This window comes from Columba livia, chromosome 1 (assembly GCF_036013475.1).
Source record: "Columba livia isolate bColLiv1 breed racing homer chromosome 1, bColLiv1.pat.W.v2, whole genome shotgun sequence".
Classification (NCBI taxonomy): domain Eukaryota; kingdom Metazoa; phylum Chordata; class Aves; order Columbiformes; family Columbidae; genus Columba; species Columba livia.
Genome location: NC_088602.1, coordinates 162891491 through 162909859, shown reverse-complemented (window position 1 = coordinate 162909859; position 18369 = coordinate 162891491). Strand labels below are relative to the sequence as shown.

General features: G+C 34.4%; 1 protein-coding gene across 7 annotated transcripts in view; it reads left to right on the top strand.

Annotated features, from left to right (window-relative positions):
* Positions 1-18369, top strand: part of MGAT4C (MGAT4 family member C) — a 400149-nt gene that overhangs the window by 225576 nt on the left and 156204 nt on the right. The window lies entirely within an intron of this gene.

Genomic DNA, 18369 nt, shown 5'->3' with positions numbered 1-18369 from the left:
AATCTTATCCAAGTTGGTTTTGGTTGGTTGGTTGTGTGTTGTGGTTTTGTTTGTCTGTTTGTTTTTCCTTAGAAAATGCTGGCTATCTTCTTTCTTCCATTTATTAGGAATTGCAGTTGTTTTGTGATGCCTTTTTGCCTATTTGGTCCCAAAAGTAAAATCTGTTCTATGAATTCTATAGTGCACTCTGACTTAACTTAATTCTTACTAACATCTGCTCAAAAGAAAGCATGTAGGATCTGACAAATGATGCCATCTTTTCAATTCCATGAGGGAGTACCAAGTGGGTTCAAACTAAAGCAAGGTAGGGAAAAGCATCCATCTATCTCTAACAGATTTAGACAGGGAGATGTAGAGCATGAAGAATATGTAGGTTCCTTAGAGTGATGACTAGCTGTCATCATGGTGATGTAAAAAGAAGGAAAAGAGTGCTTTAGAAGACGTATGTTGCAATTTAGTTCAAGCTCTGATAATCTGGATTGAGAAGATTCCACTTCCTGAGAGAAGCTGATAATGGAGAGAAGAGAGAAAACTAAAAAGGAAATAAAAGAAGAAAAGAAAAAACAAACCAAAACCAAACGTATCACACTTGTAAAACCCTTAGCTGGGCTGTGATCATAGAAAGGAGGGCAAAAGCACTTTTCGTCTTCCAAAGAGATCTAATTTTGATATTTACTAGATGAGGTACTACTACCCAGAATAGCTCTTAAAAGTAGCTATGAAAGTCTCTGGAATCAAGGAAGTACCTTGACTGATGTTCCTGCCTACAAAGCACTTCAAAACAAACTTATTTCAATGAACACCAAATGTAATATCCCACTAGAAGTATAACCTGTCCTTTGCACAACCACAAAATGTAGAAATTCTAAGGATTTATGTTTTTCCTTATTAGTAGCTAATTTGATACTACGTTCAGTAACTATGAAGATGTTTGAGGAATTGCTTAATATGTTGAATTATTCCTATCCTGTGAGGAAAAATCACTGCCCAGCTAATGATAAAGACAATCATAAGTTAAGAGAAGCCTGGGAGGTCACCATCATCTTTGGTCACAAGGAAAACTAATGTTACCAATGTATGTGCATATCCCCTGTCATCTTCGTGAGATGGACTCCCTGGGTCCTTTGCCTTGCCACATCACATTTCTTTAAGAAAAGTATTTACCCATAGAGAGAGGGATGTTTTGTGGCTAACTAATTAAATTGGAGGTAATCAGAAATGCCAGTATTGAATCTTAATGGTTTGTAACAAAACATGTTCTTTATGAAGGGGAAGACTGATCTGCTATACCAAAGGGTTAAAAGAAACAGCTAATCAAGATGCAGACAATACTGAGAAATGGACTGTTTCTTATCACTATCAATAAAAATGCAGCAGTTTGGACCTGGCTTAATAATTAACATGAGGAATCCTCAGAGACTGACTTGTCAGAAACAACATCTTTGGAGTAAACCAACAACTTGAAAAGCGGAGAGTCACCACTCCAGATGGTATATACCCAAGAGTCTAAAAAAGCTTAACTGTGAAGTCTCCGAGCTAATAACAAAAAGATCCAATCTCTCATTCTAAGCAGCAAAATGGCTTAAATGTTTGAACAACAGAAATTTTAACTATGCATTGATAAAACATTTTAACTGTGCACAGAAACAGACAGAGTGGCTGAGGTTGGAAGGGACCTCTGGAGGTCATCTGGTCCAGCCCCACTGCTCTGACAGGGCCACATAGACCCAGTTGCCCAGCAACATGCCCAGATGGCTTTTGAATATATCCAAGGATGGAGACTCCATAATCTCTCTGGGAAGCCTGTGTCTGTGTCACCTTCACAGTAAAGGTATTTATTTTTTCCATCAGATTCCATCTGAACATCAAATAGAATTTCCTGTGTTTCAGTTTGGGCCCATTGCCTTTTGTCCACTTATACTATGTATTTTAGCTATAAATGCTGTAAATGTTACGTGGAAAATTTTAGGCCAGTCAGATTTTTATGTCTGTACCTGACAACTGGCTGTTGGGAAATAATTACAAATATAGTAGTAAAAGACACGGAACGTGATGAAATTATGGAACTTATCCAGTATGGTATCTATCAAGAAAAGCATCTCTCAGTTGTTGAAATGAACTGTAGCAGTCAATAGTGTAATGAATAAAACTAATTTGGAAATGTGATATAATTAGACTTAGAGAAGTTTGTTCATGTGGTTTCATATAGAAGAACCTATTAAGAAAGCTAAGTATTCACAAATGGAGTTGCACTAAAGCTACAGATATAACTATGTCCATAACAAACAAGGTGAAGAGGTTTTCAACAACAGCGATTCACTATAACTACTTCTGTGGATTATTAAGTTAAAAGAGCATATGTAGAAGCAATGGAAGGATTTTTATAAGTGTTGAATCATTGAGTGGATACAAATCTCTGATTCTGAGCAAATGTGTTGGCTGTAAGGCTGATCATGTATGTACCAGACAAAATAATGGTTTTGTTATTGTTTGAAGGCAATAATTTAATATTTGTCCAAGCACCATAAATTCATAATTTCTGATTAACAAGTGGCATAACTTGTATGATAAAATATCACCTATTGACTCAGAAAAATTCTGGTTCCCACATTCTTTGAATGCAATAAATTGGATTTTCCTTTGGCAAAACATTATATTTATATTTAGATTCTTAGTGTGAAGCAGTTGCAAATTCCTTATCATCAATAATGAAATGAAGGTTGGTGCATAAGTAAAGTTAATAATGTCTTACACACTGGATGGGAAAAATGTCATCTCTCTTTTGGGTGATGTGTAAATATGAGAAGCTCTTACAAATCATTTAACAATTGCTGGAGATGGAGTCAGGCCAGAAAGAAAACAATAAGATGTCCAAACATAGAAAGTTTATTCAGTAAATTGAAATTCAAGCTTGAAAATTGAAAAGTTTGATTTTGATCTATCTCAAAGGGCACCTTTTAACTTCTTTATTTTTTTAATAAAAGGCAAGTTTTATTAAATGTTTATCTTAGAAACAGATTATTTGCATACTCTGTTTCTTGTTCCCCTTAGTCTTCTGATGCAATTACTGCTAAAGGATGGGTTGAAAATACAGTATTATATATTTGAGAGACTTTATCCTAATATATTGCACTCAGGAAAGGCTGAAATATACTTTCAGCAGCAACAACTTAATGTACTCAGCAAGCACCTACTTCATGTGACCTTTCAGGGAAAATATATTCTATGATTGCTAGTCATCCAAAGAAAAAAAAAAATCAAATTCCTCAAAAATATTTCTTAACCCTGTTCACATTGCTATTTAAAGTGGTAAGTTAGTCCTGGATACCTAGAGCTTGCAACTGAATGGAGCATGATATGCTGTAAAAACAGGGTCAAACACAAACAGGCTGGAAGGATTCAAAGTAAGGTTGGACGGGGCAATCTAATGCAAGATGTCCCTGCCTATGGCAGAGGGACTGGACTAGATCATCTTTAAAGGTCTCTTCTGACCCAAACCATTCTATGATTCTACGATTTTATGATTCAACAATTCCTCTGAAGTATTTCTCCTGGTTCACTACATTGCAGTGCAAAATAATATCTGTGTGTGTAAAGTTTGATGAAATTCAACTGACATTGAAACTGGAATTACACTTTTACTTTGATCTGCTTTCCAAAGAAAATCCACATGGGCGAATTCCTTCTCCTATTCTTTTCAGCATCTGTATCCACTCTCAGGTGAAATGTTTAGATGGCCTTGACAAAAATGTTAGTCATACAGAGATGACTAATAGTTTTGCTTACTGTTTATAAAGACACTCTGATGCTTGGATGAGCTTAGTCAAAACCTTGTTTTGTGATAGTAGAATAAAGTATCCGGGAGTATATAGAATAAGTGATAGGGGAAAAAAATGAGTGCTACATTACTGCCTGCTGTTGTATAGCCTAGAGTTCACATTTAGTACCTAATAGCACAGAGCCATGGAGCACAATGCTCTTCTGTGATCAAGGGATCAAGATTCCTATAAGATGTTACAGTGAAACGCAATTGCTGTGGCACAGTCAGGGAGCATTGCTTGGCTTCTGGCCAATGCTGCTGCCAGGTAAAAGGATGATAGACACCAGGATTTCAAACTTTCATGACATCTTTAGGCAGGTGTCTTCTGAAAACCGTGCTGTTTAAGTGCCATTGACCCTTGTTCTATTAAATATGGATTGTGTGAGAAAAGGTTATTTTGTCCTCCTTAATCCCTTCACAGCTTTATATTCTTCCCCCACATACATAAAACATTTTACTTTGAAAAAGTGCTAATTTTCATCCCTTCATTGAAAAGAGAACGAATAGTTATTCTGTATGTTCAATAGCACTCCAGAAAAACTACCATTTGAAATTTCTTAACAGAATTTTCCTCCTGGTGTTTTCACTGCACTCACATTCAGAACTGTGGTTCTACTTCAGGATTCATTTCTAGGTCTAGTTCTCTAGCTACCTGAATTATTACTTTTATCTAAAAGATAATGTCCTGAGTTGTCATACTGCAGGGTGTTATGCAATTTAGGTCCTTCCCTGCTTTAGGTACTTGGCTGTACTACATTTCATAAAATACATAATTATCTTAAGAATTCTTCTCCAACAACAGCTGGCGACGGCAACGTGGCACAATACAAATGACAGTTTGGCTCTTAAATCTAGATCAGAGGTAACTCTGGAGAAATATGGAGCTGTAATAACAGTGTAGTTACTGATTCCAGGCGATAGTAGTGAGTCACTACTAAAATCAATAAATGAAAATGGAACAGGAATTAGATGTTTTTTGTTTGGATTAATATATATAGTCAGATGCATTATCATATTGGTCTCATTCTGCAAAAGAAGTCTTTCCCCAAAGAACTATTACGTAAAGTATTGTGTTACTGAAGAGCATAAAATTAAGAAAATTTGAGGAGAGTAATAAAAATGACAATCTTTAAAATATTATAAATGTCAAACAAGCTATAAAATGAATAGAAATTCTCTTGGGTCTGCTGATAAAACTAGGCATTTGTACTGAAATACACCTCTTCAACTTGATGGATCTGAGAGAAGTCTTAAAAGTCGTGTTTATACAATAACATCCCATTTTTTATTATAGTCTTTGTTGTTTTGTTTTTTTTTTTTCCCAGTAAATGTGGATGTGTAAATATTTACAGATGATGATAAGGTATTAGTATAGACATATATTCAAATGTCTGGCATTTTGGATGGTTCTTTGAGGTTTTGTGTGTTTGTAGTTTGTGTTTTGTTGTTAGCTTGGTTTGGTTACATTTTGAAATTAAGGATGCTAATGACATTTTTGCAATTTCCCCAGTAAAGGAATACTTTATTCCTCCCCAGTTGAGGACAAAGTATTAGATCTTGAAGATCAAAACCAGGTTTTGAATAAAAAAAAAAAAAACAAAAGTTCTACATAACTGTTCACACAGTGCCAAACTGTGGTGCTGCAGAGGAACTTAGTGGATTTAGACTTGAGTAGAAGTTAGCCTGACATGCTGCTTTCTTACTTTTTTTTTTTTTACTTGTTTTGGTTTGATTTTTTGTTTTGTTTATTTTTCTTTTTAAAATAGATCTGTGAGAGACAGTAAAACAAACTTTATTTTCTCGTAAACCTCAGAATCTCTGAGTATCATTAAAATGATAGGAGAAACCTTCAAGAAAAAAGTTACCAACTGCAGCTAATGAACAAATCTACTTGTTTAGGATTTTTGCTCCCAGCTTATTCTCATTGTACCCTGGCTTGTTTCAAATCCATTCCAAATAACCATATCTCTAAACAAATTTTGATTGTTCTGCTGTTTGTGACCTGTGGTAGCTTTTCCAGGAAACTTTGAAGTATGCTGTATGTCAAAGTCTGAACCCTGAACACACATGCCCACACACATATTCACGGTTTATATTCTCAAGCTTTGACATTTTTTCTAGCCTTTCAATACACTCCTGTAGCAATATGATTTCCTAATGATATCAAATTTCTAACTCGCATGGATCCTACTTCCTACTGCCCTTCATTACATCCTTGGAGATCAGTGTGCTCCTCTTAGACTACATTAGTCATTCATTACTATCGCCATAAAAGCCCTGAAGTCCTAGAACAGAAGAGTCTCTCCTTTTACCTTTCTGTTCCCTCACTATTAATAGATAACTCCCAGCTGCTATTTCATTTTTCTTCTGTCATGAAAGCTGTAACTACATGATTAAAATGGTGTGCAGCTCTAAAACTACTATCAATTATACTAATTAAGGTCAAATAGAAAGGAACAGTACTCTTTGTGGAAAACAAAGTAGGCAATGTAAACCTCTATTAATTTTAGGGCCTCATATGTACATATGACAGTTTCTACAGACCTTATTACTAATTATTTCCAGGTAGTCTTTGATAATCACATCTCTAAGGCTTATTTTGCTTTTTTTAATCCTGAGAACAAAACACTGATGGACATTTCTTTTTTTATATATCTCTTTTTATGAGAAAATTTATTTTAGTGGGTTTTGCTTATGTTTTGAGAAAGTTCAGTATGAGTTTTCAACATTTGCCTTCCCTGCAGCTACACAGAGCTAACAAGTTGAGCAGGACTTCACAGAACTATGAGAAGCATGCTCTAGATAGATCTAAAATCAAGTTTTACAAGGGAAACTGAATATCACAGAATCACAGAATATGTTTCCTCTCAGCAGCTGTCCCTCAGTGTTGTGTATCTGCAAGACACACTGTATGAAATTACACTTGTGGGAAAATTGCATATATATTCTACAAGAATTTTTGAAGGAAGTGTAGGTTTTGATTTCTGCAAACTGTTTGCATTCTGAGTGAGAAAGAAGCAGCTGAAATTTGGCTCGAGGAATTAAAAAACAAACAAACAAAACCCAACAACAAAAACAAAACACCAAACAACCAACCCTCAAGTGTTTCAAATGATTTATTAAAAGAAATGGTGGTATTTTCATCTCTTCACTGCAAGACCTTGTCTAAACAATAACATCTTTCTTCATGTGCACTCATTGCTGAGCAAACAGTCATTCTGCATAACCGGTAGGGACTTCAAGGAAAATATTTTTCACTTTAAAGGATACTTGGAACTGGAACATGTTTCCTGAGTCAGTGTCAGCACTGTTCATTCCTGACCACCACAGTGTATTGCTGTTTTACTGGGTGTCTGGGAGTGATGTTCCTGAAGGCAGCTGACAGAAATTATCTGTCAGGGAGAGTCAGTGTGCCCAGAGAATATCATCATTGAAGATGTAAAATCTTGATGAACATCTTTGAATATGAGCTATGGTCAGTTCCAAGTCCAAACCAGCGTTTCACAACAGAAAGGAAGAAAATACCACATAGAAATCCTTTTTTTTTAAGCTTTTGAAGTGTAATAATTGCCATATTATGAGTGTCTCTAACTAGTGCTTCAAGGTGTTGAATAATACATTCAGAAAGGGAATGAGGGTGAGAAGTTTGAAAAAGCTGCTTGAGAGAATAAGGGATAATAGGCAGCAGCAGTGACCCATTGTAACACATTGCAGGCAAAATGCTCTGTAGTTAAATTATTCAGACTAGATCAGTGTTGTAATTAAAAGTAGTTATTATTCTTCCCTGATTACTCTGTAAAGAACTTTTCTTAATGAACAGGATAATGTCATTAAAATATTTTAATGATCACAATTTTATAAATGTTTTACCTATCTTTAATATAATCTTCTAAATGACCTCAAATTAACCTACAAGGATATTTCACTTATAAGAGGTGTTTTGGTAAGCAGTAAAAGCTTCAAACTAAAATTTGACAGAGTCTCATTTAATCTTAAAAGACAGAACTTAATTTAAATAAAAAGAGCTCCACCAGTTTAAATGTAGTGGAGATTCAGCCTCACATAACTTGAAGATAATAACTGACAGTGTATTATTGATTATGTATTCCCTATCAGCTTGAGGCAAAGCTCAATAAAATAACTGGGATTTTTTCCACTAGTTCGATAGATTTAAGATGAGGCCTTCATTTGGTAGGGCTTTTTTCTTACTTCTTTTTCACGATATCCATTTATCATGTAGAATTTTCTATTATTTTCTAGTCAGGATTTTCTAGTTATTATTTCAAAAATGCAAATCTTAATCACAGTTTAGATTTCTATCATGTCACCAATAATATTTTCTACCAATTTCAGGAGGATGTCTTACAGACAGGGACCACATGGCAACTTACAAAATGGTCAGCAAAGAGACCTTAGGACTAAACATTGGCCAAAGGTCCCGAATGGCATCTCAGAGGTCTGAAATTTGAATTAAATGAACACTTCCATCAGCTCACAGAATAGAGACTTAGAACTTATCTGCAGTTTTCAGTGTATCCACAAAAGCTTTTTTATTTCAAGTGCTAAATTTAGTTTGTGTTAATCGTAATGGTGCCAAATGAATAAATAAAAAGAAAAAAAAAATCAGTCTTATCAATAAGGACAATGCCAAGTATTATGAAAATTGTTTATTTATACTTTTTTAAAGACAATTTATATCAGCATTGGAAGTTCATGAAAATCAGATGGTTTTGGTCATTTTTGGTTTTTTTTTTCCCCCCAGAGGGCTTTTGTTGGATTGTACTTATCTAACAGTTGCACACGGTCTGGGGAAACTCTGTCATGACAAAACTCATTTGTATGGACAGTGATAAAATAAAGTCTATTTAAATGCTTCCGTTGGACTCAGGTGATTCACAGACTTTGTTCTTACCTTTTGCCACAGGGATGAATTACAGACACACGGCAAATTTGATTGTGCATGAAGAGCATGTGGGAGAAAAGCTGTGTAGCTAGAGGCTCAGGGTGGACCTTACTGAGACAAAACAGAAAAAAATGAAAAAAAAATGCAAAAAAACCATAAAATTATTAAAAATCACAGAGACATATGGGATGGGAAGGGGACACTGAGGTGGAAGAAACTACTTACTAACAAATTAGACAGCAAATTAATGTTTAAAAGTAATATGTTTCTTAGCAGGTCACTGGTTTAGACCTTCACTGAAACCAAGGAATTATGGCCAAGGAAATTGTAATAAAGAATTATCTTATTTAAATAAAAATGAAGATAAGCTGATTTAAAGAAACTGTTAAATTTATTGAAGAGACAAAGCTGGGTTCAGCAACTCAGGAAACAGAGAGCAAAAGTAGATATGAAGATTACTTTTTAAGTCAAAGATAACAAAGGTCATATAGGTTATTAATTTCAGAAAAGAAAAGATAAAATAGGATTGAAACTTCATTAATTTCATCCAAAGCAGATAAAATGGAATATATGGTTCATTAATTTTGGTAAGGAAAATCAGACTAGATAATATTTATTTAATTTTGTAACTTCAAGTAACGCAGAAAATTTAAAAAGTGACTGTTAACTGAAGCAAGGTTAGGTTATATCATAAGGTAGATTTTGGAATCCATTTTTAAATTTATTTAGATTAAAGCAAGGTAAGGAGGAAAACATGAGTCTATGTTTTGTTTTAGCAGTGTAGGGCAAAAAGCCCACTAAAGATGGAGCATGAGAGCATCTGTATATGAAGTCAGCACAATCAATGACAATGCAGTGGTCTGTGCCCAGATTATATTTCAAGCATCTCTTCTACTGTGTTGTTTAAGTAGGAGCAAAATGTGTGCCACCATGGCTTAACTAGCAAAGGAAAGATATAATTTCCCTGACAAGCAGAAAAGTCAGTGACCCAGCAATATGTAGGGGGCTGTATAATTTTTTTTTTGTGAGGAGGAAAGGTATGCTTTAAACAAACAAACAAAAAGCTATTTCATAAATCTAATTACAAGCAAGAGGAACACAATAGAGATAATATTGAAATAGTGGATTATATAATTTCGTAGAACCAAAGGAAGTATTACAAATTTACAACTGCAGTGAGATATTGTGCTAATAGTTACTAACGTACGACAATAACCTCTTGATGTGGTTTTTAGAAGTAAGTGACATGAAAGAAAAAACTATGTTGTTATGTTGGTATTTCTCATGGATTTTCTTCTGAGGATGCTAAACTTCAATTTTATGCAGAAAGAATCAACAAACACTCTTCTCTGGATGTCCCAATGTTTGCATCAGCATGTAAAAATATAGATTAACATTTGTTTCAAAAAAATCAAATATAGGCATACCACAATTTCAGCCTCAAACACTCACAACTGAAAAGTAAACATATTATGGAGAAATCCCACTTCAGAAAGCACACATACTCTCACAATCCTGTTGATGAAAATAACTATATTTTTTCTCCCTTGGTGTATCTTAGGTAATCTTGAGACAATAAAACTTTTTATTGATTACCATTCTTCCTATGCTTCATGTACAACTTCAAGATCTATATGTAATTTATGCTTACACTCTTAGGGATTATTTTAGTTTAGTTTTCAAGTATAAATCAAAAGTGGAAAGAAGTAAAATGTACATTCTTTATAAGGATCTTTTTTAAAATTTCTATTTAGTTAGGTGGCATATAGGACAGTAGTGCATGAAGTAACAGATCCTGACAGTATAATAAAGTGTGTTGATGTTCACTTTCTTCATTCCCTATGCCAGTCTACCAAGTAAAATAATAAAGTGATTCATTCTATTGAGCTGACTAACAATATTTTATTTTCAAAAATTAAAAAAAAATGCTGAAGTGATACTTTCCTAGTGCAAGTCTGTATAGGGACTACAGTTCACAGTTTCACTGTTAAGAGCTGGCTTCCCTGGACTATTTTCCCAACAGAGTAATATAGATATTGTTGATGGTCCATGTTTAGCTGATGCTTTGGGTAACCTGCTTGACCTGCAGACCTTGGATAAGGAGGATGCAGGTGTCCTGGAACTTCTGTGTTCAACTGTCTTTTCTCAGAAAGGAGACTTCAATTACATTAAAATGTTGATGTTTCAGATACCCTTGGACATCTCAAATAGCATTAAACAACTCTTGTATTTAGAGAACTTCCTCTCTCCATAGATGGCTAGTTTAAAGTGAGCTAAACTTACTTCTAAACTCCAGTGATTACATTGATTAGCTCTGCCTTGATTATAAAGTGAGATAATACACCTAGTTCATACATAGACACTTGAATTTGTGAGTGTTCATCTAACACTGAGTCCCATATATAGCAAAGCATTACCATTTTAAATCATCCAGACAGATTTAAACCAAGAGAGATTTCATCTAGTAGGCTAATTGAAAATCCATCCCCCCCTTAAAATTCATCTGACTCTTTATCTTGTGCAGAATGGTTTGACCAGCTTTAATTACTACAACCATTCTAAAACCATTGTAAAACCATTCTAAGATGTTATCATTTTAATAGACTCTGCTAAATAAAGAAGTTGTTAGTATTGTATCTCATATATAGTTTTGAACCTATGTGTAACTGTATATGTGCTTTACTGAATACTAATTTTAAAGAAGTTAACCCTTTAAGAGTACAAACAAATTGCACCTCCGTGTTATAACATTCAAAATATCACCTGTGTTGCCAGACAATTTTGTCATAGTCATAGAATCATACAGTGGCTTCTTCAAAGATCATCTAGTCATCCTTCCTGCCATGGGCCATGACATCTTTCAATAGATCAAAGCCCCATCCAACCTGACTTTGAACACTTCCAATGAGGGGGCATCCACAAGTTCTCTGGGCAATCTGTTCCAGTCTCTCTCCACCCCCATAGTAAAGAATTTCTTCCTTCTATCCAATCTAAATCTACTGTTTCTTTGTTTAAAATTATTGATCCTTGTCCTATAACTGTTAATGTCCCCTGGAATTAATTTTATTACACAGTATTGAATACTTTTTTTTTTGTTATTTTCTTTTAACTACTGCCTTTGGAAAGGGCACTTTTAAATATGCATAACTGTATTTCATTGCATACTATATGTATCATGCACCATACATAACTTTGTCTATTAATATAACAGTAATTCACTGTCACTTTAAAATCCATCTGTCCAACCACTAGCAGAGACACCTGACAGCAAACTGTCCTTTCCACTTCTGGTTCTCAAAGCAATGTCGAATGAAGATAGTGTCTTTAAGACTAAGTCACTTAATAGGTGATCCTTCTTCAGGATTTTATCTTGTTTTTTTACTCCCTGAAGATGACTACCCTGCCTAGTATCTTTTTTTTTTTTTTTTTAAATTATTTTTTTTCTCTAGTTTCAGTGTGTACTGGTTTAAAAAGGTGATGGCTGTATGGCTGTATTAAATATTGCTATAGATGTTTTTGGAAGTGACATGGTTTTGTACACTGTCATGCTAGCTGCAGAAACAAGCTCTTCATTTTATACTGGCTCAAAATCTCCTGATAAAACATCGGACACTGACATTATTTATTTTGAATAATTTCCTCTTTGATGAACTTTCAACTGAATACTGAAAAAGTAATCTTGTTAGGATGATATTGTTGGCCAACAATGATAGGACAAGGGGTAATGGGATCAAGCTGGAACACAAGAGGTTCCGCTTAAATTTGAGAAAAAACTTCTTCTCAGTAAGGGTGACAGAGCACTGGAACAGGCTGCCCAGGGAGGTTGTGGAGTCTCCTTCTCTGGAGACATTCAAAACCCGCCTGGACATGTTCCTGCGCGACCTCACCTAGGCGTTCCTGCTCCAGCAGGGGGATTGGACTAGATGATCTTTTGAGGTCCCTTCCAATCCCAAACATACTGTGATACTGTGATGACATTCAAGAACAAGTTTAATCCCTGTGTGAGGAAGGGTTGCACAACTGTGTGGACACTAATAGGTCATGTGATACATTTTTCATTTAAAGTACATCTGTCACAAGTTGGTTTTGATATCTGGCACCTTTAACATTCCCTGTAAATTTGCACCTGGCACACCCAAGAATACAAAGCTTGAGCTAAAGAGAAGGATGCTTGTATCATGTCTTGTAGTAATCACAAGAGGTGTTCTCAAAGGCCAGTATTTCAGATTTGGACCTGCAAAAATTGCTCTTTCCCTTCACTGCAGTAGTGTCTGAAAATTCTACTCCAGGATGATCAACTATCTTGCAGGTCAAGGTTTTGAAGTGAACACTTAGCATTAAAAACCTATTTTCTGGTGGTTCTATTAATTCTTTTATCCCTGTGATACTTACTTTAGGCAAACTATACAACACAGAACTCAAAGCTTCCAGTAATGCTTTTGATCTTTCTGTTTGGGCTAAAGCTTACATACAGAGATAGTGTTATCAAAATAGAAATCAGAAAAAAAACCCCTGTGAAGCTTAGATTTTTAGATTTAGGATATGTTCTGACTCCTGTGTGTTAAGTGATTATGAGACTTTTATCTTATGTTTGTACTTACCAAATTATATTTTTACTTTTAAACTTTAAATGACTTATATAGGTGTAAATAATGAAGTCATACACAACTGACTAATGAATAAAGAATTTCCAAAGCAATTATGAAAGGTAGGTGTTAAAGGGATGATTTGCAAGAGTATGGAAAGATCATTTGGTTCCTATTTATGCAGAAACTTTGTGTTACTACATTGTTATCATTTTTATCTTAGATTCTTTTTTTCCCTAAGATCTGATAATTAAAGTTCTTTAGAGCTGGTCCTTGAATATCATCAAGCTCAGAAATCTAAACCTGTAAAATAATCCTGAGAAGGTTCCAGACATGGAAAAATTGTAGCCATTCAAAATGGAGATGCTTGTGAGCAGAGCTTTTCAGCTAAAGTACTGCAGAATGTGATCATCAGAGAGGCAGAAGATATTTCCATGTTTTCAGTTGTCTTCATCCTCTTTTTAATCTTCCCAGCTGATATCTGCTTAATGCTCAAATGAAGGTCAGTCAGATGACACTGTTCCTCATTTGTAACACGAGTTCAAACAGGCTCCGTTTTGAACAAACATGGTATTGCTCTTAGCTGAGCATACAGGACAGGCCCTCCATTTCCTCTGTGAGGTAGGCCTGAGGCCCAGTGAGAACACCTCTATAGTTCCACCCTTTTCTGTAAGAAGATTCTGGTACACTCACAGCTAGCTCAGCAATCTCTGAATTTAGGCAGTAAGAAAGCTAAGTTTTAGATATACGCAACTTGGAGCTGAAGTCCCTTGTTAAAAAGATATTTAGCCTCCTAAATGATGTAGAAGTTTTTGAAAAATTTTATCTTAAATTAAAAACTTTCTGGAAATTCTTATGTTCAGTGTTGCAAATAAGGCTTAAATTTAATATGTCTTTTTTATTGAGAAGTTGCAAATTCTCAGTTCACGTGCTTTGGCTGCACATTCAAAGCCATACAAAATTTCCTGTTTAAAACAAAAAATGTATTAATATATACCCTTAGACAACAGACCAGAATACAAACAACAGTCAACCACTGTTAGGAAACCGTGATGTAGAACCTCCTCCCAACACATGTAGGGAAAACTTGAAACTCTTTTTCACAGCTTCATTTATGTAATGGAAATGTAAGTTCATGACATTAATGTATTTTGACATTCTCTGTCGAAAGACCAGCACCTCTGTTAGGAAAATTCTCTGACAAGACCAGTGGTGTGCTGTTACAGTGTGGCTATATGAACAAGTCACTATGGGATTGTAATTTGTAGTGAATCATCTGCTCTGAGATAACTGAGTTCAGACTCGTGTCATGCATTGGGCAGCTTGCCTTATCTTCACAGAAGCCTAAACTACCTCAAATTGCCTTTATCCTTCTCTCATATCACCTTTTTTCTTTAGACCCTTTTTGTCTGTTTCTCTTCTGCTGCACATCTCAACTTAACCAATGCTGATGTGACCTAGGTTACCAACCATGGTCTTGTCCTCTGAAATTTCGCATTCCAGAATTATGCTTTTCATTACATAAAATGCTTTGAGAGCAGGTATGCACCCCCAAGCCATGAATCACTGCCTTGCTGTATTAACAAGTTACTGCCCATTAGCTGATCCATTATAACTATTCCCTTATGCACTCCTGCCCTACACTACTTAGGAAGCAGTTTATCTCTTTTTCATGAAGAGTTAAGTCACATCAATCTGTTTTGAATTTTCTGTAGTCTACAAGCTCCTGTTCACAGGTTTATAATGATACATGCAAAATTCTTGGTCAGTGGTAAATTTTAAGTAACTCAGAGTTGCTTACCCCTCTCTGAGAGACTGAAGATTCTACTCCAGAAGTGGCATCAGAGAGTACACACAGATGGCTTCCCTGGGACAAAAAATTTCCCTTGAAATCACCATCCCATAAGAAAACTTTTTCCATGTTAGATTATGCATTGTTTTATTGAAGTTTCATTCTCATTTACTGGGTTTCATTGGCAATGTAAATGCTTTCACATTTTATATACCTCTGCCTCAAATGTGAAATTAAGACTCTTGTTAATAATTTCAGCTGTGAATGATCCCCTTGGAAAAAGCTAGAACCTCTTACTTATATTTCTTTATGGTTTATTAAGTTAATAAAAAGTTATTCATTATATGTGGTTCATCCCTATATATAGATATCACAGCATTTTTTAATGTTAGAAATAGAAGTATTTTCTAGATTTTAATAACATAAATAAACACTCTTGATGAGATTGAATGTTAAACAAAATAAAATATATCATTATCTGTGGAGGAAAACTGTTAACCTAAGCTTGCCTTTAGACATATAAGCATTTCCTTTACTATCAGTAGAACGTTTTATGTATTTTAAACAGAATCTGTTAAAGGCTATGCTGTTTGATGGCCTAGAAATTGAAATATGAAAACATATAGCTCTGAACAAAAATTTCTTCAAAACTTTAAAAATAAAGTTTTAGCACATTTTAAAATGCCAACACTTCAGCAAAACTTTAGCAAATTTTACCTCAACATTGTGTTTAACTAATGCTTAACTACTGGGATTGTTTGGGGATTATATTGTTTTTAATTCTTCATGAGGCAGAAAAGCATATCTGCTGTAAAATGAAAAAAAATGACCGTGCTATAACTTTCAAGTTGAATATTACAAGAAGTAGTGACCATGCAAACAGAGCTGCCATCTTGTGGATAAAAACATTCTAAGAGCAGGTGGCTCATGTTGCCAGAATGCAGAAGAAAAAAATGCTTATAATGGTTATCAGGTCTCCTGATGACATTTAGCTCATACACAGGATTATGAGACCTGTAATTTTGAGCTTGTACATTCGATCTCAAAAACCTCTTGTCACCTGGCTGAGTTTTAATTTCCTCCAAAATCTTTAGACTTAGTCCTTCCAATATTAATAACGTATAGGTTAAGCAACACTGAAGAACCGCTTGTGTTTTTCAATTAGTATCTGATGCTCAGCTATGTTTTGTAATATACCTTATTGGTTTAACCATTACATCGATGTGACAGAAATAATTGTCAAGCAATTAAATGCAATAATGATCTCAGCTCACAGGAAATAAATAATAATACACCTGAATTTTGCTTTGTTTGAGAACTAAAATATTCATTCTTACTAGATTCTTCAGCATTATTCATATATCAATTAATATTATGTTATAGAAAGAAATTATACAGTTAGTTACTGAAAAATGATTGGTCACTTCTGTTTCATTCTCTTGTTCATTCCTTCTTTTCTTTCTATGAGATTTGCATTTAAAACTATGATGCCAAAAAATATTACAGCAACGGTACTCCCATTGTCTCTGTCAGGCATGAGTTAACAAGCTTCAGATAAACAACTCATGGCACAATGATAGGAATACATTAGTTGTGTTTTCCTGGATTACACACACACGTCTTTGAGCTCTTGTAACCTATTCTATGTTTATTTTATTTAAATGATTTTTCATTTAAAGAAATGGCCTTATGACTTTTTTTTTTTTAATTGGCTTGCTACTAGTGCATATTTAAATTCATTATATAAATTCATATATTATCCTGTTACATTTTTTTTCTATTTGTAGTATAAATAATACTAAGTTTAAACTGGTTATTACCCATGTGTGACAGCATGTTGAAGTGTGAAAAGTGCTGTGTGACTTGATTAGGATCATGGAACTGCTCTGTTATCTACAGCTGTTACCTTTGCTCAGCCTGAATCACCAATGTCTTCCATGTTTTTAAAAAGACTGGTGATAGATAATATTTGCTCTTAAAACAAGAAGCATGTACAAACTGATAATTTATCACTAATATTCCTAAGTCATCCAATATTAAAACATTCAGTTAGCATATTTTACTGCAGAAAAAAATACTTTTTTCTAAAGAAGTCATGTCAAAAGTTATGAGCCATTTACTAATGAGTACCCTCCACTAAAATTTCAACCTAGCATTTGTACTCCCCATTCTAAGTAAATTTTCTACTAATATAAGTTACTACTTAGTTCATAAAGAACAAGGTCTGTATATCACCATAGATAACATACTTCATGAACTCTGAAGACTTTAAAAGCGTACAACACCCTGCAATTGAAGACTATCTAGCAGGTCATCTGTGAGTGATACACTCTGTTAAGGAATAAAGTTTAGTTTATGTAAGAATAAAAAATGCATAGAACTTTAATTCATCATGGTAAGGTTAACTAGGTATGGGAAACCAGTGTTTCTTCCAGGCCAAATCAACCCACATGATCAACCTTTGTCAACAATGTGCCTGTTTGGTCTAAACCAGTTATAGCACTACATTTTCAGAAGAATGTAACTTATACATATGATATATCTAAGAATATTTTATCTCCTCAATCATTCTTTTACTCATGACTCATATCTTTTTAACAATCACTATGTCTTACCTTTATCATTAATCATATGAAAGCAAAGCTAGCATTTCCGTTGTCCAAATTCATCTTTTCTGATCTGTAATTCAGTTTTGTCACTTTGCATGGCAATGAATCTTCTTTTATATACATTTCCATCTGAACTCCAATGTTTTCTAAGCAGAAATAAATGAACAGAGGCTTTCATTTTGGCCTAAAGTATGTTTTGACTAATAGGTTAGCCTCCAGATCCCCACACAGAACTGCTGTTTATTAAGTCCCCAGAATTTAATCTCCTGAGTCTCTATAACTTTGTGAAAGAACCACAAGGAAATGGCAGAGTTGTTTATCAAGTTTGTTCTAGAAACGTTACGTTTTGCATCTTGTATGTTAAGCTAAGCTGTGTCTGATTATATTTTGTTTTTCCTGCTTGTTTGGCTTGATGTGGTTGGCTCTGTGGTTTTCCTTTTTGTTTTTTTTTCCCCAAAAAAACAAACTAAGACTTTTTTTTTTTTTTTTTTTTGGTCATAAGGAATAGCGGACCATAAATAAACTACTGCGGTATTTATTTTACTGTAATTAAATATTGAATCAGGTTCTTATACCTTAAAAGAAAAAGATTAGTTTCCATGGATGGAAAAAAAAGTTGATGTAGAACATAAGATACAAATGCAAGCTGTGCTAGATAA